This window comes from Vidua macroura, chromosome 1 (assembly GCF_024509145.1).
Source record: "Vidua macroura isolate BioBank_ID:100142 chromosome 1, ASM2450914v1, whole genome shotgun sequence".
NCBI classification, from domain to species: Eukaryota; Metazoa; Chordata; class Aves; order Passeriformes; family Viduidae; genus Vidua; species Vidua macroura.
In genome coordinates this window covers 73,361,738-73,378,465 of record NC_071571.1, presented here as the reverse complement: position 1 = coordinate 73,378,465, position 16,728 = coordinate 73,361,738, and the positions used below count along the sequence as shown (strand labels likewise).

Sequence of the window (16,728 nt, the reverse complement as noted above, 5' to 3'; positions counted from 1 at the left end):
GGAGTCTAGCAGCAAAAGTTACAGCTGCTCTATGTTGCTAGAAAGCCTGTGGGAAACTAAGGTAGAAACACTTGAGAAAGGTTTTGAGTTTCATAAATGAATGCAAATACACAGTTGAAGCACATGAGAGACGAATCCAGCTGACAATGTGCTAAATATTATGGTCTACTACAGAAATACGTAATTGTAAGCATGCTTATTTGACTATGCATAATCAGGTTTGGTTTGGTTTGTTCGGTTTTTTTAACAATATTTTATTTACTTGATGGCATGAAATGGTTTGGAGTAAATAGGCTTTTTAATCTGTTTCTAATTGGCATGTTATACTTCTGAATCAGGAATAAAAGGAATTAATAAATGTTACAAAAATTGGATTGAATATAAGATAAATTAGAATAGAGCCATTATAGTCCTTTGAGTAAGTATTTAGAAATTAAATTATAAATGTATTTGAAATGTTAATCATTTACTCAACAGGCTATAACAGTTTGCAAAGCACCATTACAATTTGTCATGTAAATTCATATTCAGACATGGTATAAAAGTGTGGGGAGAAAACAAAAGAAAAACAGCATACTGTGCATGAGCAGTCAGAGCTGTTGCAGAGAAGCATTGATTCTCTGTGATAGTTCAGAATCCGTTCAAACCTTGAACAAAGGAAAACACCAAGAAAATGTGTAACTGACCAATACAATATTCTTTTCAAAAAGTGATCCTTGCATAACTTATGAAGACATATTGAAAATGTCCCGGTATATAATGATCAATAGAAGAGGTCAAATGTACTCAGTGATGCAATGCTCTATATATCTCAGGTACATCTGTCTTATTACCAGTCTCACTGAGCATAAAGGTTGCTCATCTTCACATGTGCTGATGAGCCACAGAAATGCCACTTTCCATCGATTACAGACGGGATATGATCCTTTAATAATTTCAGCAGTTAAATCTCTCAACCACTTTGCAGTGCCCACTCGAATTCCACTTTATCATACAAGTTCTCACAGGCCATTGTTACTCCCATTCCTGGAATAAGCACATGGGCAGGCAGGGTGTCTGCTGACATCACAAGCAGCTCGAGAGGTGCCCCCACAGAGCAGCTCAGCTGCAACACAGGGCCAAAAGCAGTGGAACATTCCTTCATTGCAGGTTGCTCTGCACAGAGGAGGTAAAATGATTCCCTACTTGCTCTGTAAGTCGGGATCTCAGCAGCCTGAGGCAGGGAGTAAGTTTAATGCTGTGATGTTCTGATTCTGATGCAATGCAAAGGGCAGCAGATAGGAAACCATCAAGTGCACAGGAAGAGAAGAGTTTGGGCCTTGCGTGTTATCAACTTCAGTAGTTTTATTGAAAGCCTCTTGATATTTGAAGTTACAGACTGCTGGGTAATGATGAAGGTTTCTTATGCAACATCTTAGATGTGGATGCAGAGGTAATCATGCAAACACAGATCCCAAGGGTTTTTTAAAAACCTTCTTAAAAAGGTACAGGCCTTCCTACTGTCGGTTCCAGCAAACCCTTGATTTGTTTAGAGACTGACTAGTAAACCTCATTTCTGCTTGTTTCATAGTTAACAAACTCTCCTCTACCACCAGGGGGCTGCTCCCTTACTGACTGCTGTCTAGAAAAACGGGGCATCACCTCTCCCTGCTTTGATACCAGTAAGACAGTAAATGATCATTACTTCATAACTCAGCATTGTAGAAGCAAGATATTGCTCCTGCTCAGGACAATAATTTGGGTACAGCTCAAGAGCTGAGATAAAGGAGAAATTAATTAAATTACATCTGCTGCATCACTTTAGGCTTTCAAAGTCAGAAATCTTGAAAATACCTATTTATTTTCCCTAAATCTAGCTACAGTTAAAAGCTATCTAATTTATTATTGATACAGACCCACAGGTATCTGCAGGAAGACACATCTCAAATATGTCAAGAGCATTCCTACACTCAGACAGCGCTCTTCACATCTACAGTAAGATTCACCTGTCTCACATGCTGAGCTTAATTGAAGATTTGAACATAATTACTGCATCCCAACTGCTCCACAGCTGGTGTCCGGAAGATGAAGGACAAAGCTAATGTCCACCTTCTGGCTGAAGATATTGGACTACCCATCCTTTGCACAGTGCCCTAGCTGCTAGAACACAGACCAGCAATGTGTACAAGAGTGTGAGACTCTCCATCCTTGCATGGAGTAATAACTAGGTATTTACCAAAAAGGAAGGGGGAAAGCAAGAGATCTCACAACTCTCCAGGCCTTGCTGCACTGACTGCTTAATATAAATTCCACCTCACAGAAACTGGAAAAAAGCTCCTCTGTTGTGCCAAGTGTGCTGGTCAGTAGGGCTGGTACCATCTCACGTTCAGTAGGCAGTTATTTCTCCATACCACACTGAAGGACATTGACAGCTTTGCTTCTATAGAGTCATGCTGCTAACAGCAGGATTACTCTGCTGAGTTCAAATCCCCTCAGGTGCTGAGAGAAGCTAAAGGTCGGACTTTGGCACTTAAGCACACTGTGCTACTTGGCATGCCATTGTCTAAAAAGAGCACCATGCTCTTGTTCTGTTAGCTATGTTTTATACCTGTTTTTGAGAGCAGCTGTGAAATCAAAGCCCCGTGCTTTCCAGATGACAAGACACTAAGCAGGTAAAGAGGCCCAAGTGCCAGACCGCTCAGTGATGTCGAGTCAAAAACACGCACAAGCTGCAGATCAAATGCAAATTTTACTGGCATGAATTTTAGCTTCTATATTCTTTAGTTATTTCCAAGGCTGGAGCAGCTGCAAGCATCTATGAGAATAAAGATTTTGGATCTGGGACCCTTGTGTGGCATTTTAGGAGAAAAAGACCACTCATGAGCCATGCCTAAGTGACTGTTGTTTCCACTAAAGACCACTAAAACTCCAGAATCACTCTGTGGACCCTGCCATAGAGAAATGAACAGTCTTTAAATTCCTTCCTACCCCTGAGCCTCCCAGAGGGGCAAGGCAATTATTTACAAACTCAATTGGCCCATGACAGGGAGAATTGTTTTTTATAATGTTTTTCATTCCCACTTCCACTCTCATGCCTTTCTTGAGGACTCGTGCCTTTCTTCGCTCTGCTACCTAAACAATATACATCAGGCATATTTAAGTTCACTGTTCCCCATGAGGAACTCTTGCAATTAACTTGCTGCCCTGGTGTGTGGATAAGTAAATCGGGAATGGACAATGGTTGATTTGTATTTATGGCGAGCAACTAGTGTGAAGCCTAATAAAAAAGTATTATAAGTAGGAAAAAGAAACAAAAACAAAACCAAACTAAACCAAACCAACAAAAGAAAAACATAAAAAAAAACCAAACAAAAACCAATCAAGCAACCAACCAAACACACAGAAAACACAAACAAACAAAAAACCAAAACAAAATCAAAAAGGAAAATTTACTTTAGAAAGTAGTTTTTTAAACATCCACTGAAGCCTTATGCCAGGTCTTCAGATTGAGTTCATCAGTGTAATCCAGTTGACTTCAGTTTTTATCAGAGATTTTGCCTTCAGAGTAATTGTTTCAATTTTCCCTACCTGTAGACCTGGAAGCCTGTTCACAGTACATATGTTATAAAAGGCCAGATACAGGAACCTCTGAAATATTCTAAATTTGATCATTTTTTTCTATCATGAGAGAATAAAAAGATGGCAATGTTAAGTAGCTCAGGGTTATTGTAATATTCCCAATGTATACAATCGTGGTTTGTCAGAGGCTGAACATTTTCTTTCCACTTTCTACTTAATTTTACAATTCCTAGCTGATGGAAAATTTCATGTCTGGTCTTACTTTCGGTTGAGCAGCTCTGAAACTCAATATGTAAGGTTTGTGTTTCTTTAGAAGGTTGCATGCCATGCTTCTAATAGAAATACCTCACTCTTGCTTGTTCTGACAGGAATATTTCAATCCATCACTGACAAAGCTCAAATCAAATCAGATATTAATCGAAGACTTCTTTTTCTTCTTTGTTTTTTTTTCTTCTAATTCGAAAGAGCTCCAACAATAGAATAAATTCAGCAAGAGAAAGAATCAGAAGAAAATGCACATCAAAACTACTGGAGATGTTTTTTGCCAAAGGCAGTGCCCACATCATTCTCTTCCACCCTATTATTTCTTCTACTTTCCTCCATTGCATGAATTAATATAAGGTTCAGAAGGACTGGCCCAGGGGCCATGTAAATTCCTGGCTTTTATGGGACAACTCCTGAGAAAGTACAAATGGCTCAACACCTAAAACTGATCCAGAAAATATGGCAAAAGCCATGCTTGTAGATAGAGCTTTTTAAAGAGCCAGGGTCCTAAAAGGCTGTAGGACTCACTGGAGTAGTTACAGAGGTTAGTCTCTCTAGCAGGGTAAGTTACAAGACAGCACTTACTGTTTCTCATCCCCTAAAATGTGAAGTAGTTCTCTCTCAGTCCCCTGTATTTGCACAGAGACCCAGCTCTTGGACTGACATGGCAGAAGCAGATCTTCCTAACAAGGGAGATACATTGGAGGGTTCTTTCCCCTTATAAGGAAAGAAAAAAAAAATGCATAGACCTGTACACATACACAATTACACAGACAGAGGACAATTGCTTGAGTACTCCACAGCTCTCCCCTCTCTCTCACCTTACCCCAGTTTCTATTGGTTAACATTAAAATCCATCCTAAAAGAGAACTAATTGTATTTTATTTTATCCTGCTGCTTGGACAAGTGCATGGCACTACTGTGAGAATGATGAAATTTTCAATGACCATCAATTTCAATGTCTGGTCAGGGACAGAACCAATATGCCAATGCCAGCAGCAGAAGGCAAAATATGTCCCCCACGCATATGGACCTGACTGAGAGTTTTCACTGTCCCATATCAGGTCTGCATGAGGTTCTGAGTGTTCCAGCACTGCATAAAAGATCCTCCTGTGACATTTTTGCTTAAAAGAAGAGCTGAAAGTGTAGAAAGGCACCCACACAGGTTTCCTTTCCCACATTCCTTCCAGAGTATTTCAGAATTGCATTTCACACTTCTGTTTGCATGAGCTGTTCAGAATCCCTGATTCTGCTTCTCCTAATGGTTCAGCACACTTCCTGAGTAAAGTGATACACATGGCATTTTATTTTTCACACAGGAATCAAGATAATGGACTTTAAATTATACTAAGACAAGGGGCTTTATATTAAACTATGCAGGCAACCTTCTGTATTTATTAGCATGGCTCCTTTGAAATCCAAAAGCTACATCATTTCTTGGCTGAATATCTGGGCATATTTGAAATTCAGGTGTAAAACTTACTGCTGAAGAGCAGTGGAGCAGCTTTAAATAGTAAATATAATATGTGGAAAATATGGATCTATTTTAAATTTTTTGTAACTGGAGATCTACAACTCCCTTGCACTCTCTTTATCTTTCTCTGTCTAACATAAAGAAGCATCATTTTGTTATACATAGTGAGATGGAAATGCACTGCATCTGGGACCAGACTTTCTGTGCAGATGAGTGACAGAAATCCCAAGCTCTTTTAGAATTGCGATTTTATAGTAAATCTTAGAAAACCATTTCAGATAGGTTTTGATGTCCAGATTACAATAGCAAACTGTAAAGAGAAGAGATTTTCATTTTTTAAGCAATATTTTAAAGTGAAGGCAATGTGACTTAATGGCTCTGGTTTATTCAGTTCTGAGTTTCAAGTCTCAACTTCAAGACTATTTCTTATGCAAAAACAATGCAGAAAAAGACATGCAGCCAAGAAAGCATGCAGTCCAGGTAGGTTAGATATAAAAAAATATATCATATATCCATATAAAACTTGGCAAAAGTGTGGTGGGTTTTTTTTTGGGGGGGGGTTTTTTGCTTTGTTTTGGTTTTTTTTTTTTTTTTGGTGTGTGTGTGTGGTTTTTTTTTTTTTTTTTTTTTTTTTTTTTTTTGTTCTTTTTTGTTCTTTTTTGTTTTGTTTTTTTTTTTTTTTCCTTAGAGTGAAACATATCAAGCCAGGCTGTCCATCTCAGAAAAATCTCTCTTATTCTCCCCTGTTCTCCCCAAGGACCACTAGCCCTTCAGCTCCCTCAGACAGTGACAGTTACCCTCCAGATATTCCTCTCATAGGCATGGATATTTTTAGCCGTGTTTTAGTTGTGAGACCTGGTAGCTCATACTCAGCCAACTCCCTGCATTACAAACAACAGAGATTAAAGAACATACAATTTACAGCATTTCTTCAGCAAAAGAAGACACATCTTTTCATGTAAGAACCACCCTGGGAAAAGTTCACCATGAGAAGCTACAGCAGTTAATTCCCATTTTCAGCTTTGCAAGGACACCTGGACAGAAGTAGAGACCACTGTGAGAGATAAACATAAGTGATACCTACAAGTGCTGGATTTCTAATCAAATATACCGAATTAGTCACTTGTGGAAGATAAGTAAGTCTTGTATGGGATCAATTGACCACACACAACTTACATGGACCAGCTCTTCTGTCCCTGGGCTTCCCCTGTGCCCAGGCAGCTCATAGCGCCCTGCATCATGTTCTAGGACCTTAGGGTGCTGCAGATTGAAATGGTGAAATATCAAAAGGGTGTTGGGCAAAGTAATGCTAAAGGGAAGGCTCAGCAGAAGCAGTTTTCAGCTGCTTTTGAGCTTGGAAAGACATGCAAAATTACTGTTTTTTTCAAGGGAGACTCAGCTCCAAAGACATTGACAGTTGTTTTTGTAGGGACAGACTAACAAGCCAGAGAATTGACAGGTACACACCAGCATAGTGCCACCAGACACTGCCTCTCACTCATCCATTGCTGTGCAAGGCACAGGCTCTTACCTCAGCACCAGCAGCACAAGTCTAACCATGCAGGAGGGATTGTGCATTTCTTCCTGGGATAGCCTGAGCCTCAAGGGTTTGGTGCATTAGCCCATGGAGTCTTAAGAAGAAGAAGCTGTTGTGCCAATGAGAGCCCCCCAGTCTTGTGTCAAGGACCAGCCATTCAGCTTCTCCAGCAAATTGCCAAGCCGAGGCAAGTGAACTCTACTGTGGGATACCAACATGGCTATTTTGTCATGTCCATAAAGAACCTGTATCAGTACACCTAACTCATCCTTTCCCTGCACTGGTCCAGCTTCTGAGCTATTTCTCTGCCTCAGCAATCTCTTTAAAGACAACCACGTTTCATTGGAAATTGCTGTAAAACAAAGCTTTATGTTGAGGTAGGATGACATCCTCAAGATGTAAATGATGTGAACCAATAGCCATGCATAATCTCTATATTTTCTCAGAGTGAAACAGCTTCTCCCCCTTTCCTTGGCTCCTTGCCTCACATTCATCCTTTTCCACATCAAATGCACAAATTCATCATTGACTGTTCTTCAGGGAATTAATGCTTTCAGCAAAGCACTGCAGTGACAAGCATGCTGTGCAGAGATGTTCAAAGATTCCCCAAAATGGCACTGATGAGGATACTTTTAAAGGAGGGATGTGACCTATGAAGGGAAACATGCCAGATAGCAATTTGCTGCAGCACTAAAGGGCCACTAAAACCCCAACTCTCACCTTTCTTCACATTATTTTTAGATTCGGACCAACCCAAGATGACAACTGCATGATTAACACTGAAGCATTTTAGTGACAACACATTGCTGAAAAATTTGTGTAGTGACCTAAGGGTGTCTTCTTGTAATTAAAATGGGAGTCAAGAGCTGTTTGGGCAAGAGGTTCATATTTAAAAAAAAAAAAAAAAAAAAAATGTAAACCAAACAGCACAGACTATGAAGAAAGACAGTAATTGTAAAACAAAGTTTCTGTGGAGCATGGTATACAAGTGTTTCCAGTTTTAGAGTTGACAAAACAACAGAAATTTTGCAATTATATGTTTTTTTTGATTTTCTTACCATCTCGGGAAAATTTTGAGCTGATCAAAGACCTCACCAATGGGAAACAATACAGGATAGATTCAGTCCCTTTTATGCTGTGGGCTGGGATGGACTTCGAATCTACAGAGGAAATGCCTCTGTACACAGTATTTGTTGAATTAAGTGTGCATACTTCATAAATCCAATGAGACTTTCATCCTCTAACACTGATTTTTATTTTCTTTTTGTTATTTAGTGAAAAAAAACAAGGAAGATCTTGGGGAAAAAAAGAAAGCAAAACACTTTCTAGTGGAATTCAGTGGTCATTAGGTTAGAGTCTTAAATGGGCTTTGTATGAGTGAAAGTCAACCAACTTTACTGTTGCTAAATCTGAAATGTGAATGAGAGATCTATAGAAATATGTGTTTCAGTACAATCAGTCGATTAAGCAATCTCATTGTTCAAACACTGCTAAATGCCTTGCAGTTATGAGATTTTAAACATCAATACAGTTTTTAAAAGTCAGTATATTACTTTCTCCTCTGGAAATTTATTGCAGTCTATCTAAACTGGAATTAGAGAACTCCTGCTGAGCAATAAATGCATTGAGATTGAATATCATGAGGAAGATCAAGGAGTTCAACCCAGTCACTGAGCCTAGTCATCACAAAGATTCCTGTGCTTGATGGGAAACCTCCAAACTCTTTGTTAGCGTGTCCAAATGAGGGCAGCGATGGATATCCAAAGTCAAGGTTACTGGGAGACAGAGCAGTGTGTCCTAGAAAGAAGAGTTACAGGGATTCAGCTAAAATATCTAAAATTAGGAAGGTCTATGGGAAAATATCTTGTCCAGCCTCTGGGTTCTCACTCAGTACTAGAAGGCTTCTACATATTAAATTAATTGCTAGTTCACTTAAAATTAATAAATATTTCCCTAGCACTGCAGTCAGCTTGCCAGAGGGTGCCACTGAATTAACAGACTGGGCTGAATTTTTAATACTTTCATGATCTATAAAGCATCAAATATAAGGTGTTGCAGGAAGTAAGATAAGCCCTCAAAGGCCCTCTTAACTAGTCTTTATTAGGAGCTAGATTAGAAGAAAGACTGCAATGGATTCCTCTCCCTGGTACATTGACATAAATAAAGGATGAATCACTAAAGTGCAAAAACAATGCAAAATCTGAATCAGTCTCAGTGAACTTTAAAACTGCACTGACAATAATTAAATATAAAGCAACATTTTCCTTTATGATCCCTTTTCTTAGCCAGCTCTTATATTTACTGCATCATTTTTTTCAGCTTAGTTGCTGTAGTCTCAGCAATTTACAAGAAGAGTTTGTGAAGTGCAAATATAGGCAGCAGGTAAAGGAGCTGGGCAGAGGAGGCAGAAAAAATTCAGATGAAGGGGAAGGAGAGGTCTGCCATTGCCAACTAGGGAGGGTCAGAAATGTCTGAGATGCAATTAGTAAATATTATGATTACTTTTGTGCCTTTTGTGGGTTTAGACAATTGTCTATTGCTAATGGGAAGCACACAGAGAATTCAAATTTAAATTGGAGAGGATTTCAAGATTTTAAAAATTAGATTCATCTAGACAAGAAAAAAAGATGCAAACATTGCAGACTTTTACCGCAAAGAAAATTCTGACAGGATGTTTTTTTCGCCATTCTATATTCTCATTTAGAATCAGAATCAATTTCAAAAAGAAAAGTTAGAATATTGCAGTTAAAAGAAAACAATGCAGTATTAAGAAGCAGTATTAAGCATCCTTTCTTCCCCCCTCTTCCCCTAACCCCCTCCCCCCCATAATTTTTCTTTGTAATCTTTGGGGAAATAAACATAAGATACATTAACTTGAAAGAAAGCTATTTCCCAACACCAAATGGTCTGCCAGTGTTTTCTTTAAGATAGTTTATAGCTACTGCAAGTGGAAGTAGAATACCTAGAACACCCACAGGCACGAAATAGGGCTGATACATCTTTTGCAGCTAAGTGCAACATTCGAGCACGCATTCTCACACAAAACTGCTCTGAAGAATAGGAGAGAGTCTATCAGGAAACAAAATCAGCAAGTAAAATTGTTTGACTTGCAGCTTGCTACAAATCTTTTGAGGTAGTAGACAATATGGAAGTCAGCATTTATTATTAGTTGGCTAGCATAGTATATTAATGAACTTAGGCTGCTCACTGGCAGATGGGTTGCATCACTCCTGCCCAGTGGTACTTCCACAGTGATTGAGAGCTACAGAGCAAATCTGAACCACTTTGCAAAATCTGTGATTGATGTGAACGTCAAGCACTGCAACCTTTCAAAGGATAATCAAGCACATATGAAAAAAAAAAACCAGGATACTAAATTTATTGTCTTGGAACTTGTCTTTAAGGCTCCAGTCATACTGTAAGTCTTTCAATGGACACTCCTGCATGCAGTGCCATTGGCACTGCCAATGACTTCAGGTACAAAACTCTATACATCTGCAGCACACTGCAGGTCCAAATCTTATGGTTGTCTTCCCACATAAAGTCTAAACTCCCCACATAAGAAGCACCAAGATTTCTATTAGATGTGAGAATGGCCTGATACATTTTTGGTAACAGTTATACAAAGGGAATGCTCAAATATATGTCCAAGGTTTGAGTATTAGTTAACCTTTCACACTGAAAGCTAAGGACAGGGGAGAGTTGTATGGTATGTGTTTTACAAACATTCATTTACATTACAGTGGCATATTTTCTGAGCACAGGAAGACAATCCTTGCTGTAAAGTATAAGGTCTAGAAAGACAAAGATAAATAACAGTCACAGAAAAGAGACACATTAAACAAATAATCCTAATGGTAATCGCCGGTAGCTCTTGTTAATTACAGTCTCTCTCCCCTCACCTTCCTCTTTTACTTGTTAATTCAGTTAATGCACTACACTCACTGTCTTTAACAGCTACTACAAATTACAATGCACTGTATTTATGTCTTTCTTCCCCCAGTATTCACCTCCCTTTCTCTGCACAATTCATCCATGAGATAAATCTCCAGGACGGGTAAGAGATTTACCCTGATAAAAGTACCTTATTCTTCCGAGGTAGCTGGCTCCTTCATCTATCATGTAAATTTCTGGCAGGTTTCAAAACCTTTGCTCAGCTCCCATCTAATCTCATAAACCTCTGCATTGCTGCCAGTCTGAATTGCCAAATCCACCTAACCACTGATACCACCCTGATAAACTGCTCAGGGTTTTGGCTCAGCCTTCACAAAAGGCTCTCACAATGGTCAGAAGAATATTTTAAAATGTCTCATCTGTTAGTCTGGGTAACAGAGCCAGGATAGGCCAGCAACATGAAACAGAGCTTTACTGAACCTATGAGTGAGTATCTGGAAGTACAGGGAAATTAGGTAGGCATTTAGCCCTAAACAAGAGGTCCTATCCTGCTGTGGGATAGAAATTGGACCTGAGACCTTCCACATCCAACAGAAGAGCTCAAAACAAGCTATTGTCTTTGAGTAAAACAGTTCCCCTAACTGCTCAATTACTTTGCATGAGTAATGACAGAAGAGTGATTTGAGGATACCATGAACCTGGTGACTGTCCTAATCACTGGGCTCTGGAATCAACCTTTCTCTTGTTTAATGAATATTTAATAGTAACACTTCCTTTCCATGTAGAGATGTCATGAGGAAAAATTATTTTAGCTTGATAGGTGGTCAGATACCAGATAAAGGAAACCATCTAAAGTATAATCAACTATACAACAGATCTGGGGCATCAGAGACCAGGAAAAAAAAAAAAAAAAAAAAAAAAAAAAAGGACAGATTTCAATAGTAGAGGTCAAAATAATTGTATTCTCATTTGGATAATGAAACAACTAAGTCATGCCTTAAGTAAAAATAGGAGTGAGAGAAGAAACAAAGGACTAAAATATTAAAATAGAGCAGAATATAATTTTCAGTAAGTAATTTGACAGGGATGAAAACTGGTGAACAAACAAACTCCTTTTTTATGCTTTCAAGCTCTATACCATTAGATGAACTCTTCTCTGCCGGCTTGTGCAGCTGACAAGTGCCTTGTTACATTTGTGAGAGAATGTAACAATTTTAAGAAAATGTCTAACTCTTCAGCTCAGCTCAGCAGGCTGAAAGTTCAGAGGGTAGGAAACCATTTACCATGTGAATAAACTGCAAAATGCCTTTGAAAATTACATTTTTAATTACAGTTGACATTTCTGAGCCTCCTGCTGATCGTATCTCTCTAAAAGGAAAAAAAAAAAAAGCAACATAATTCAAGACCAAGAAAACACTATAGGAGAAATGGTACAGTTCACAAGTTACTACTGATGGAGGCATTGACTCCACATTACTATTCACTAGTTTTGTCTAAACACCTCTCAACACATTAATCAACTTGATCTCACATAAAATCTCTGAAATAGCAAAGCAGCAGTATCGCTGATTTCCTGAGAGATCTCAATAGCAAATTCTAATGTCCAGCTTTGCAATTGCATTTCTATATTACTCCACCACTTGTGATCCAAACCTCTGTCTTTCTGTGGGTTCCTCCAGCATCAAGGATACACTCCTCAGGACTGAAGATCTTCAGTGGAATGGGAAGCTTCCTTGCTTCCCTCTTGGAGATACAGTCACAGGAAAAAGGCTGGGTGTGCAGAGGGAAGAGAATCAAGGAAGAATGAGACAAGACCTTTGAAGCCCAGTCATTTGGGGCTGAGAGGACTGAAAGTCAGTCACTGCAGTCTGAACCTAGAGGATTTCAAAGAGAGCCAGGCAAGACACTGGGTAACCTTTAAAAAAAAAAAAAAAAAAAAGGCCCACTGACTGTGTAATTCACCTTCTCTTGCCCTTGTTTTTCAGCTGCCAGACCAAGAGGTAGAATGCAGAAAATCTGCCATGCCTGAACAACATACAGAAGATCCCAGTCTTGAACACTCAAAACTTTCTCATTAATTCTCTTTGGCAAAGGTAGAAAATGATACTTTGGAATAGGAAAATCTTACCTTCTGCCATGACTTCCCTTACCCCACAAAGGAAAAGCCCTGAGCATTATGGAGTCTAGGAGTTTAAATAAATTTTGTCTTCATGTTTTCATTCCATTCTAACATCTACTCAATTTAATCTGGGAAAGTGTGAGGACCATCTCTTGCACTGCTGTGACTACAAAATTGTGTATAAACATGCTAGTAAGCAAAACCCTGCTGGACAGTACCCTAGTTACTGAAGTACATTTGTCTGTGCTGAAGCACTATTAGAGCAGTGCCTGGAACACATTTGACCTATATTAACCAATATCTTCCTAAACAACACACAGATGTAATTTGTGAGTCAAATGCAGGCAAGGACCTTTTTTACATGTAGCTACCTGATTCCAAGGCATTTCTTTATGTGGAAGCAAATCTTTCTGTTACAGTTGGGCTTACTAGTCCAGAACTTCCCAGAATCATAAAATTCACTAGAGAAGACATAGCAATAAAGGCTACATAGGCCATTGGATTCTTGCACAGATGCCTCAAAACCAAAACATGTGTCATGCTCACCTTGCTCTGGTCTGCTCAATTTAATGTAAGCTTTCTTTGCTTTTAACTATAAAAGTATCCTTCTAATACTTTTAATACAAACCATTAACAAAGCCAGCATATTCACACCTACAGCACTTGATTTTGATCTTCATCAAACTTGATGCCAAAAAAACCCCTCTTTTGACGTAGCTACAAGTTAGTAGGAGTGATTAAACAACATGAACATGAACAGCATAGAGCCGTATGAACTGGATCTGTTCCCAGATATCTGTACTAATATGATCCTACCCTCATCACCATCTATTTCCTCCAAATATAGATAATTAATTTATTTTGAAGGAGTTAGAACTGACTGGGAACTTAGAATATGATATATCTGATCTGCTAGAGCTCTGCCTAGTCCAGGTGTATATGCCTCCATCAACAAGCAGGACCAGATTAATATGTGAGCAATTCCTGACAGCCATTGGTCAGATAAACTGTGCCTCCTCAGTGAGTTCATACATGATCTTTAAGAGTCAACAAACGGTATCAAACATGTAATTTTAGAGCTTTTCCAGAAACCTACTTATCCTTCATTACAACATTTCAAGGTGTTAACTGTAGCCTTGTAAATGACCAGTCTTGAAAGCTTAAGTGCTAACAAATCACTTTTATGCTAGACAGATGAAAAGAAAAGCTAAGACAGAAATTCAAATTTAAAATCAGCATATTTTTAAATTACCTATAATTCAAAAACCTCTGACAACATGCCTTTGGACTTTACAGAAATATTTCCTTTCTTTTGTAGGAATTGTGGCAATTTCCTGGCCAAGTTAAGGTGCTAATTCAGGAAAGCATCACCGTTCAAAAAGAATGTAAGCATATGCCTAACGTGAAGCATGCACTTGAGTCTCTTTGGCTTAATGATAGGATCTAAGCACATATTTACATTTAAGCACATGTCTGAGTGCTTTCCTCCATAGAGACAGATTTAAGCTTGTGCTTCAGTGCTTTCACTGTCTAATTTTCCATGACAAAGCTAAAGTCAGATATAAAATAGTGTGTTGGAATGGAAGCTGCTTGCCAGGCTAAGTGCATATAGACAATCAACTTCTACAAAATTATATGCAAACATAAAGCTGCACAGCTCATTAGTCGGGTACTGAGGGGCAGAGAGACAATGAGCCTCTGAACTGTGATCCCAGCTCACAGAAATGAAAAAGGTGAGTCTTTTAGCTGACTGAAGAAGTGATGGGAGAATACTGAACTTGTATCCACCTTAACTGAATCTGAGGTTAAAGCAAGAGAAGAAATAAAAGAAGGCACCTCTTTGAATTTGAATCAAGCTCAGAACAAGATGGGCATTATATGGGGACAAACAGGCTTGGGCTATCAGTGGCTGCTGTTGTTCTGATTTCTCTTGAAAAAGGTGCAAGGTTGTGGCAGCATGACAAAAAGGAGAGAACGATGACTGGAAAAATCTTAACATTATTGTTTCCTGCTTCACTGGGACTTTGAAATACCTCCAGTAATATGAAGTAACATATTCCCACGGGATGGTGCTTTGGCAAGAAAAGAAACAGCAGCTGTTAGAGGATCTGGTAATTTTGAGATTTTTTTCTCCTTCCACCCCCTCAGCGCCCCCATCCCCTCTGCCCAAATACATAGTAAAATCAAAATACCTAACCTCTAAGGTTATTCTCTGTTTATGAAATTGTTAGTGTGTTTTATCAATTTTTTAAAGATTTCTCCTTTAGTGTTAACCACAATAAATTACCGAAGCTATGATAGATTTTACTGAGGAATTGAGGTGACAAAGATAATGTAGACATCTTGTTGATGTGTCTCCAGAAGACTTGGGACTCAAAAAATTCTCCACTCTGACACACAGACCCAGTAATGTATATACACCTTTACTGTACACTCCTATAACCTACTCATTCAGCCTATATGGAAACTAAGAAAAAGAAATAAAATAAAGCAAACTCCCTGCATTGACACAACTGAATTTTGTCAACTGAATAATGCGTAAAAGCAGCACATAAATTAATCCCAGGTAGCTAAAGTGAATAAGAAAGAAAACTGCTGAGATAAGTCTAAACACTCATTGCAGTTCATCACACTGCTACTGGTATTTGTAAGGTTGCTGAAAAGATGCCTTAGACAAGTTTTAAAGTGCCTTTCATTACACAGTCTGAAGGGAAGCAGTATTGTAGTCTGGGTTGGTTTAGTTAAGGATTTTAATAAATGTTAGTTAGGTCGGTTCTCTGTACCCCTATTTTCCCCCCACAAATGGTTTGCTGCAAGTTGTTTGCCACGGGAGCTCTTAGCCACTCCCTGCTTCTTCATGGAAAGTTCTGTGTCAATCACCCTACCTTTGCAATCGTATTTGTCCCAGAACATTGTACACACCTCTGTTATGTTCCCATGGGTTGCTGTGATCCACGTCACTCCCCTGTTGTCTGTCCCTATTGCGCGAGTGGGATTTCCGCCCCTGTCCGCCCACCCCCTATTTAACCTAATGCTTTCTTTGTCCCGTTGCCATTTTGCCCTGTACTGTGCCAGGAGCAACCAGCCATCGCTGCGACCACGCGGGAAATAAACGTTCTGAGACCCGCAAGCAAAGTGTGCCTCTCTCGTCCCTTTGCTTCCTCTCAGTGTGAAGCTACCAAAGCTGTGTACCCATGCCGGAGCGCTCAGTACTAGCAGGGAGGCAAACACCATAACCCTAGGGCACCCGCACACATGGCGGCTGTGGTCTCACAAAAGGCACTGCCTAGCTGGGCATCCCAGCTGCTTGAGGCCATAGCGGATAAACGCCGCAAAGCAGCAGTAACATTTCCTGCTCCTCATAACTGACCCTTATCACTGAAAGTAAGTGAAATTACTGTAGCTCATGTACATTGGCCATGCAAAAGACAACTACATCAGGACAGAATGGTTGTCCTTGATACACCTTTTCTGAATCCAGAAACCAAAAAAACCAAGTTATTCAGAGTGAACTGACTTGTTATTGCTAATATTCTTTCCTTTGTTTGCTACTGTTTGTAATTCTGTTTGTGATTTTTCAGTATTTTTATAGTATTTATTCTATAAGGAATATTGAAGACTTTGTTTTCTAGTAGAGATGAAGGTATAGCAAGACAGAGTTATGAAAGTATAGAAAGATCTCTTAAAGACATTTCCATACCTAGCTCAGTTTTCTGAGTGAATCTTGTGTATTCAAACTACAAAGATGTCTCCCCAGAGAAGACAGTACAATAATCCTAAGGCTCAACTCATTACAGTAGGCTGGCTTGGAAAAAAATGCACCACAGTATTAAAAAAAAAAAAAAAAAGAAAAGAAAAGAAAAAAGAAAAGAGCATGCATAC

General features: G+C 39.0%; 1 long non-coding RNA gene across 5 annotated transcripts; it reads left to right on the top strand.

The window, feature by feature from the left end:
- The first annotated feature begins 1,081 nt into the window (after positions 1–1,081).
- LOC128813513 (uncharacterized) lies at positions 1,082–2,820 on the top strand. Of its 5 annotated transcripts, none has more exons than XR_008439070.1 (4): positions 1,269–1,432; positions 1,596–1,661; positions 1,894–1,974; positions 2,051–2,820. It is a non-coding gene; the product is annotated as an uncharacterized LOC128813513 (long non-coding RNA). The 5 variants fall into 5 exon arrangements; XR_008439072.1 differs by having other exon boundaries at positions 1,571–1,661; XR_008439071.1 differs by having other exon boundaries at positions 1,269–1,484.
- Positions 2,821–16,728: the final 13,908 nt, after the last annotated feature.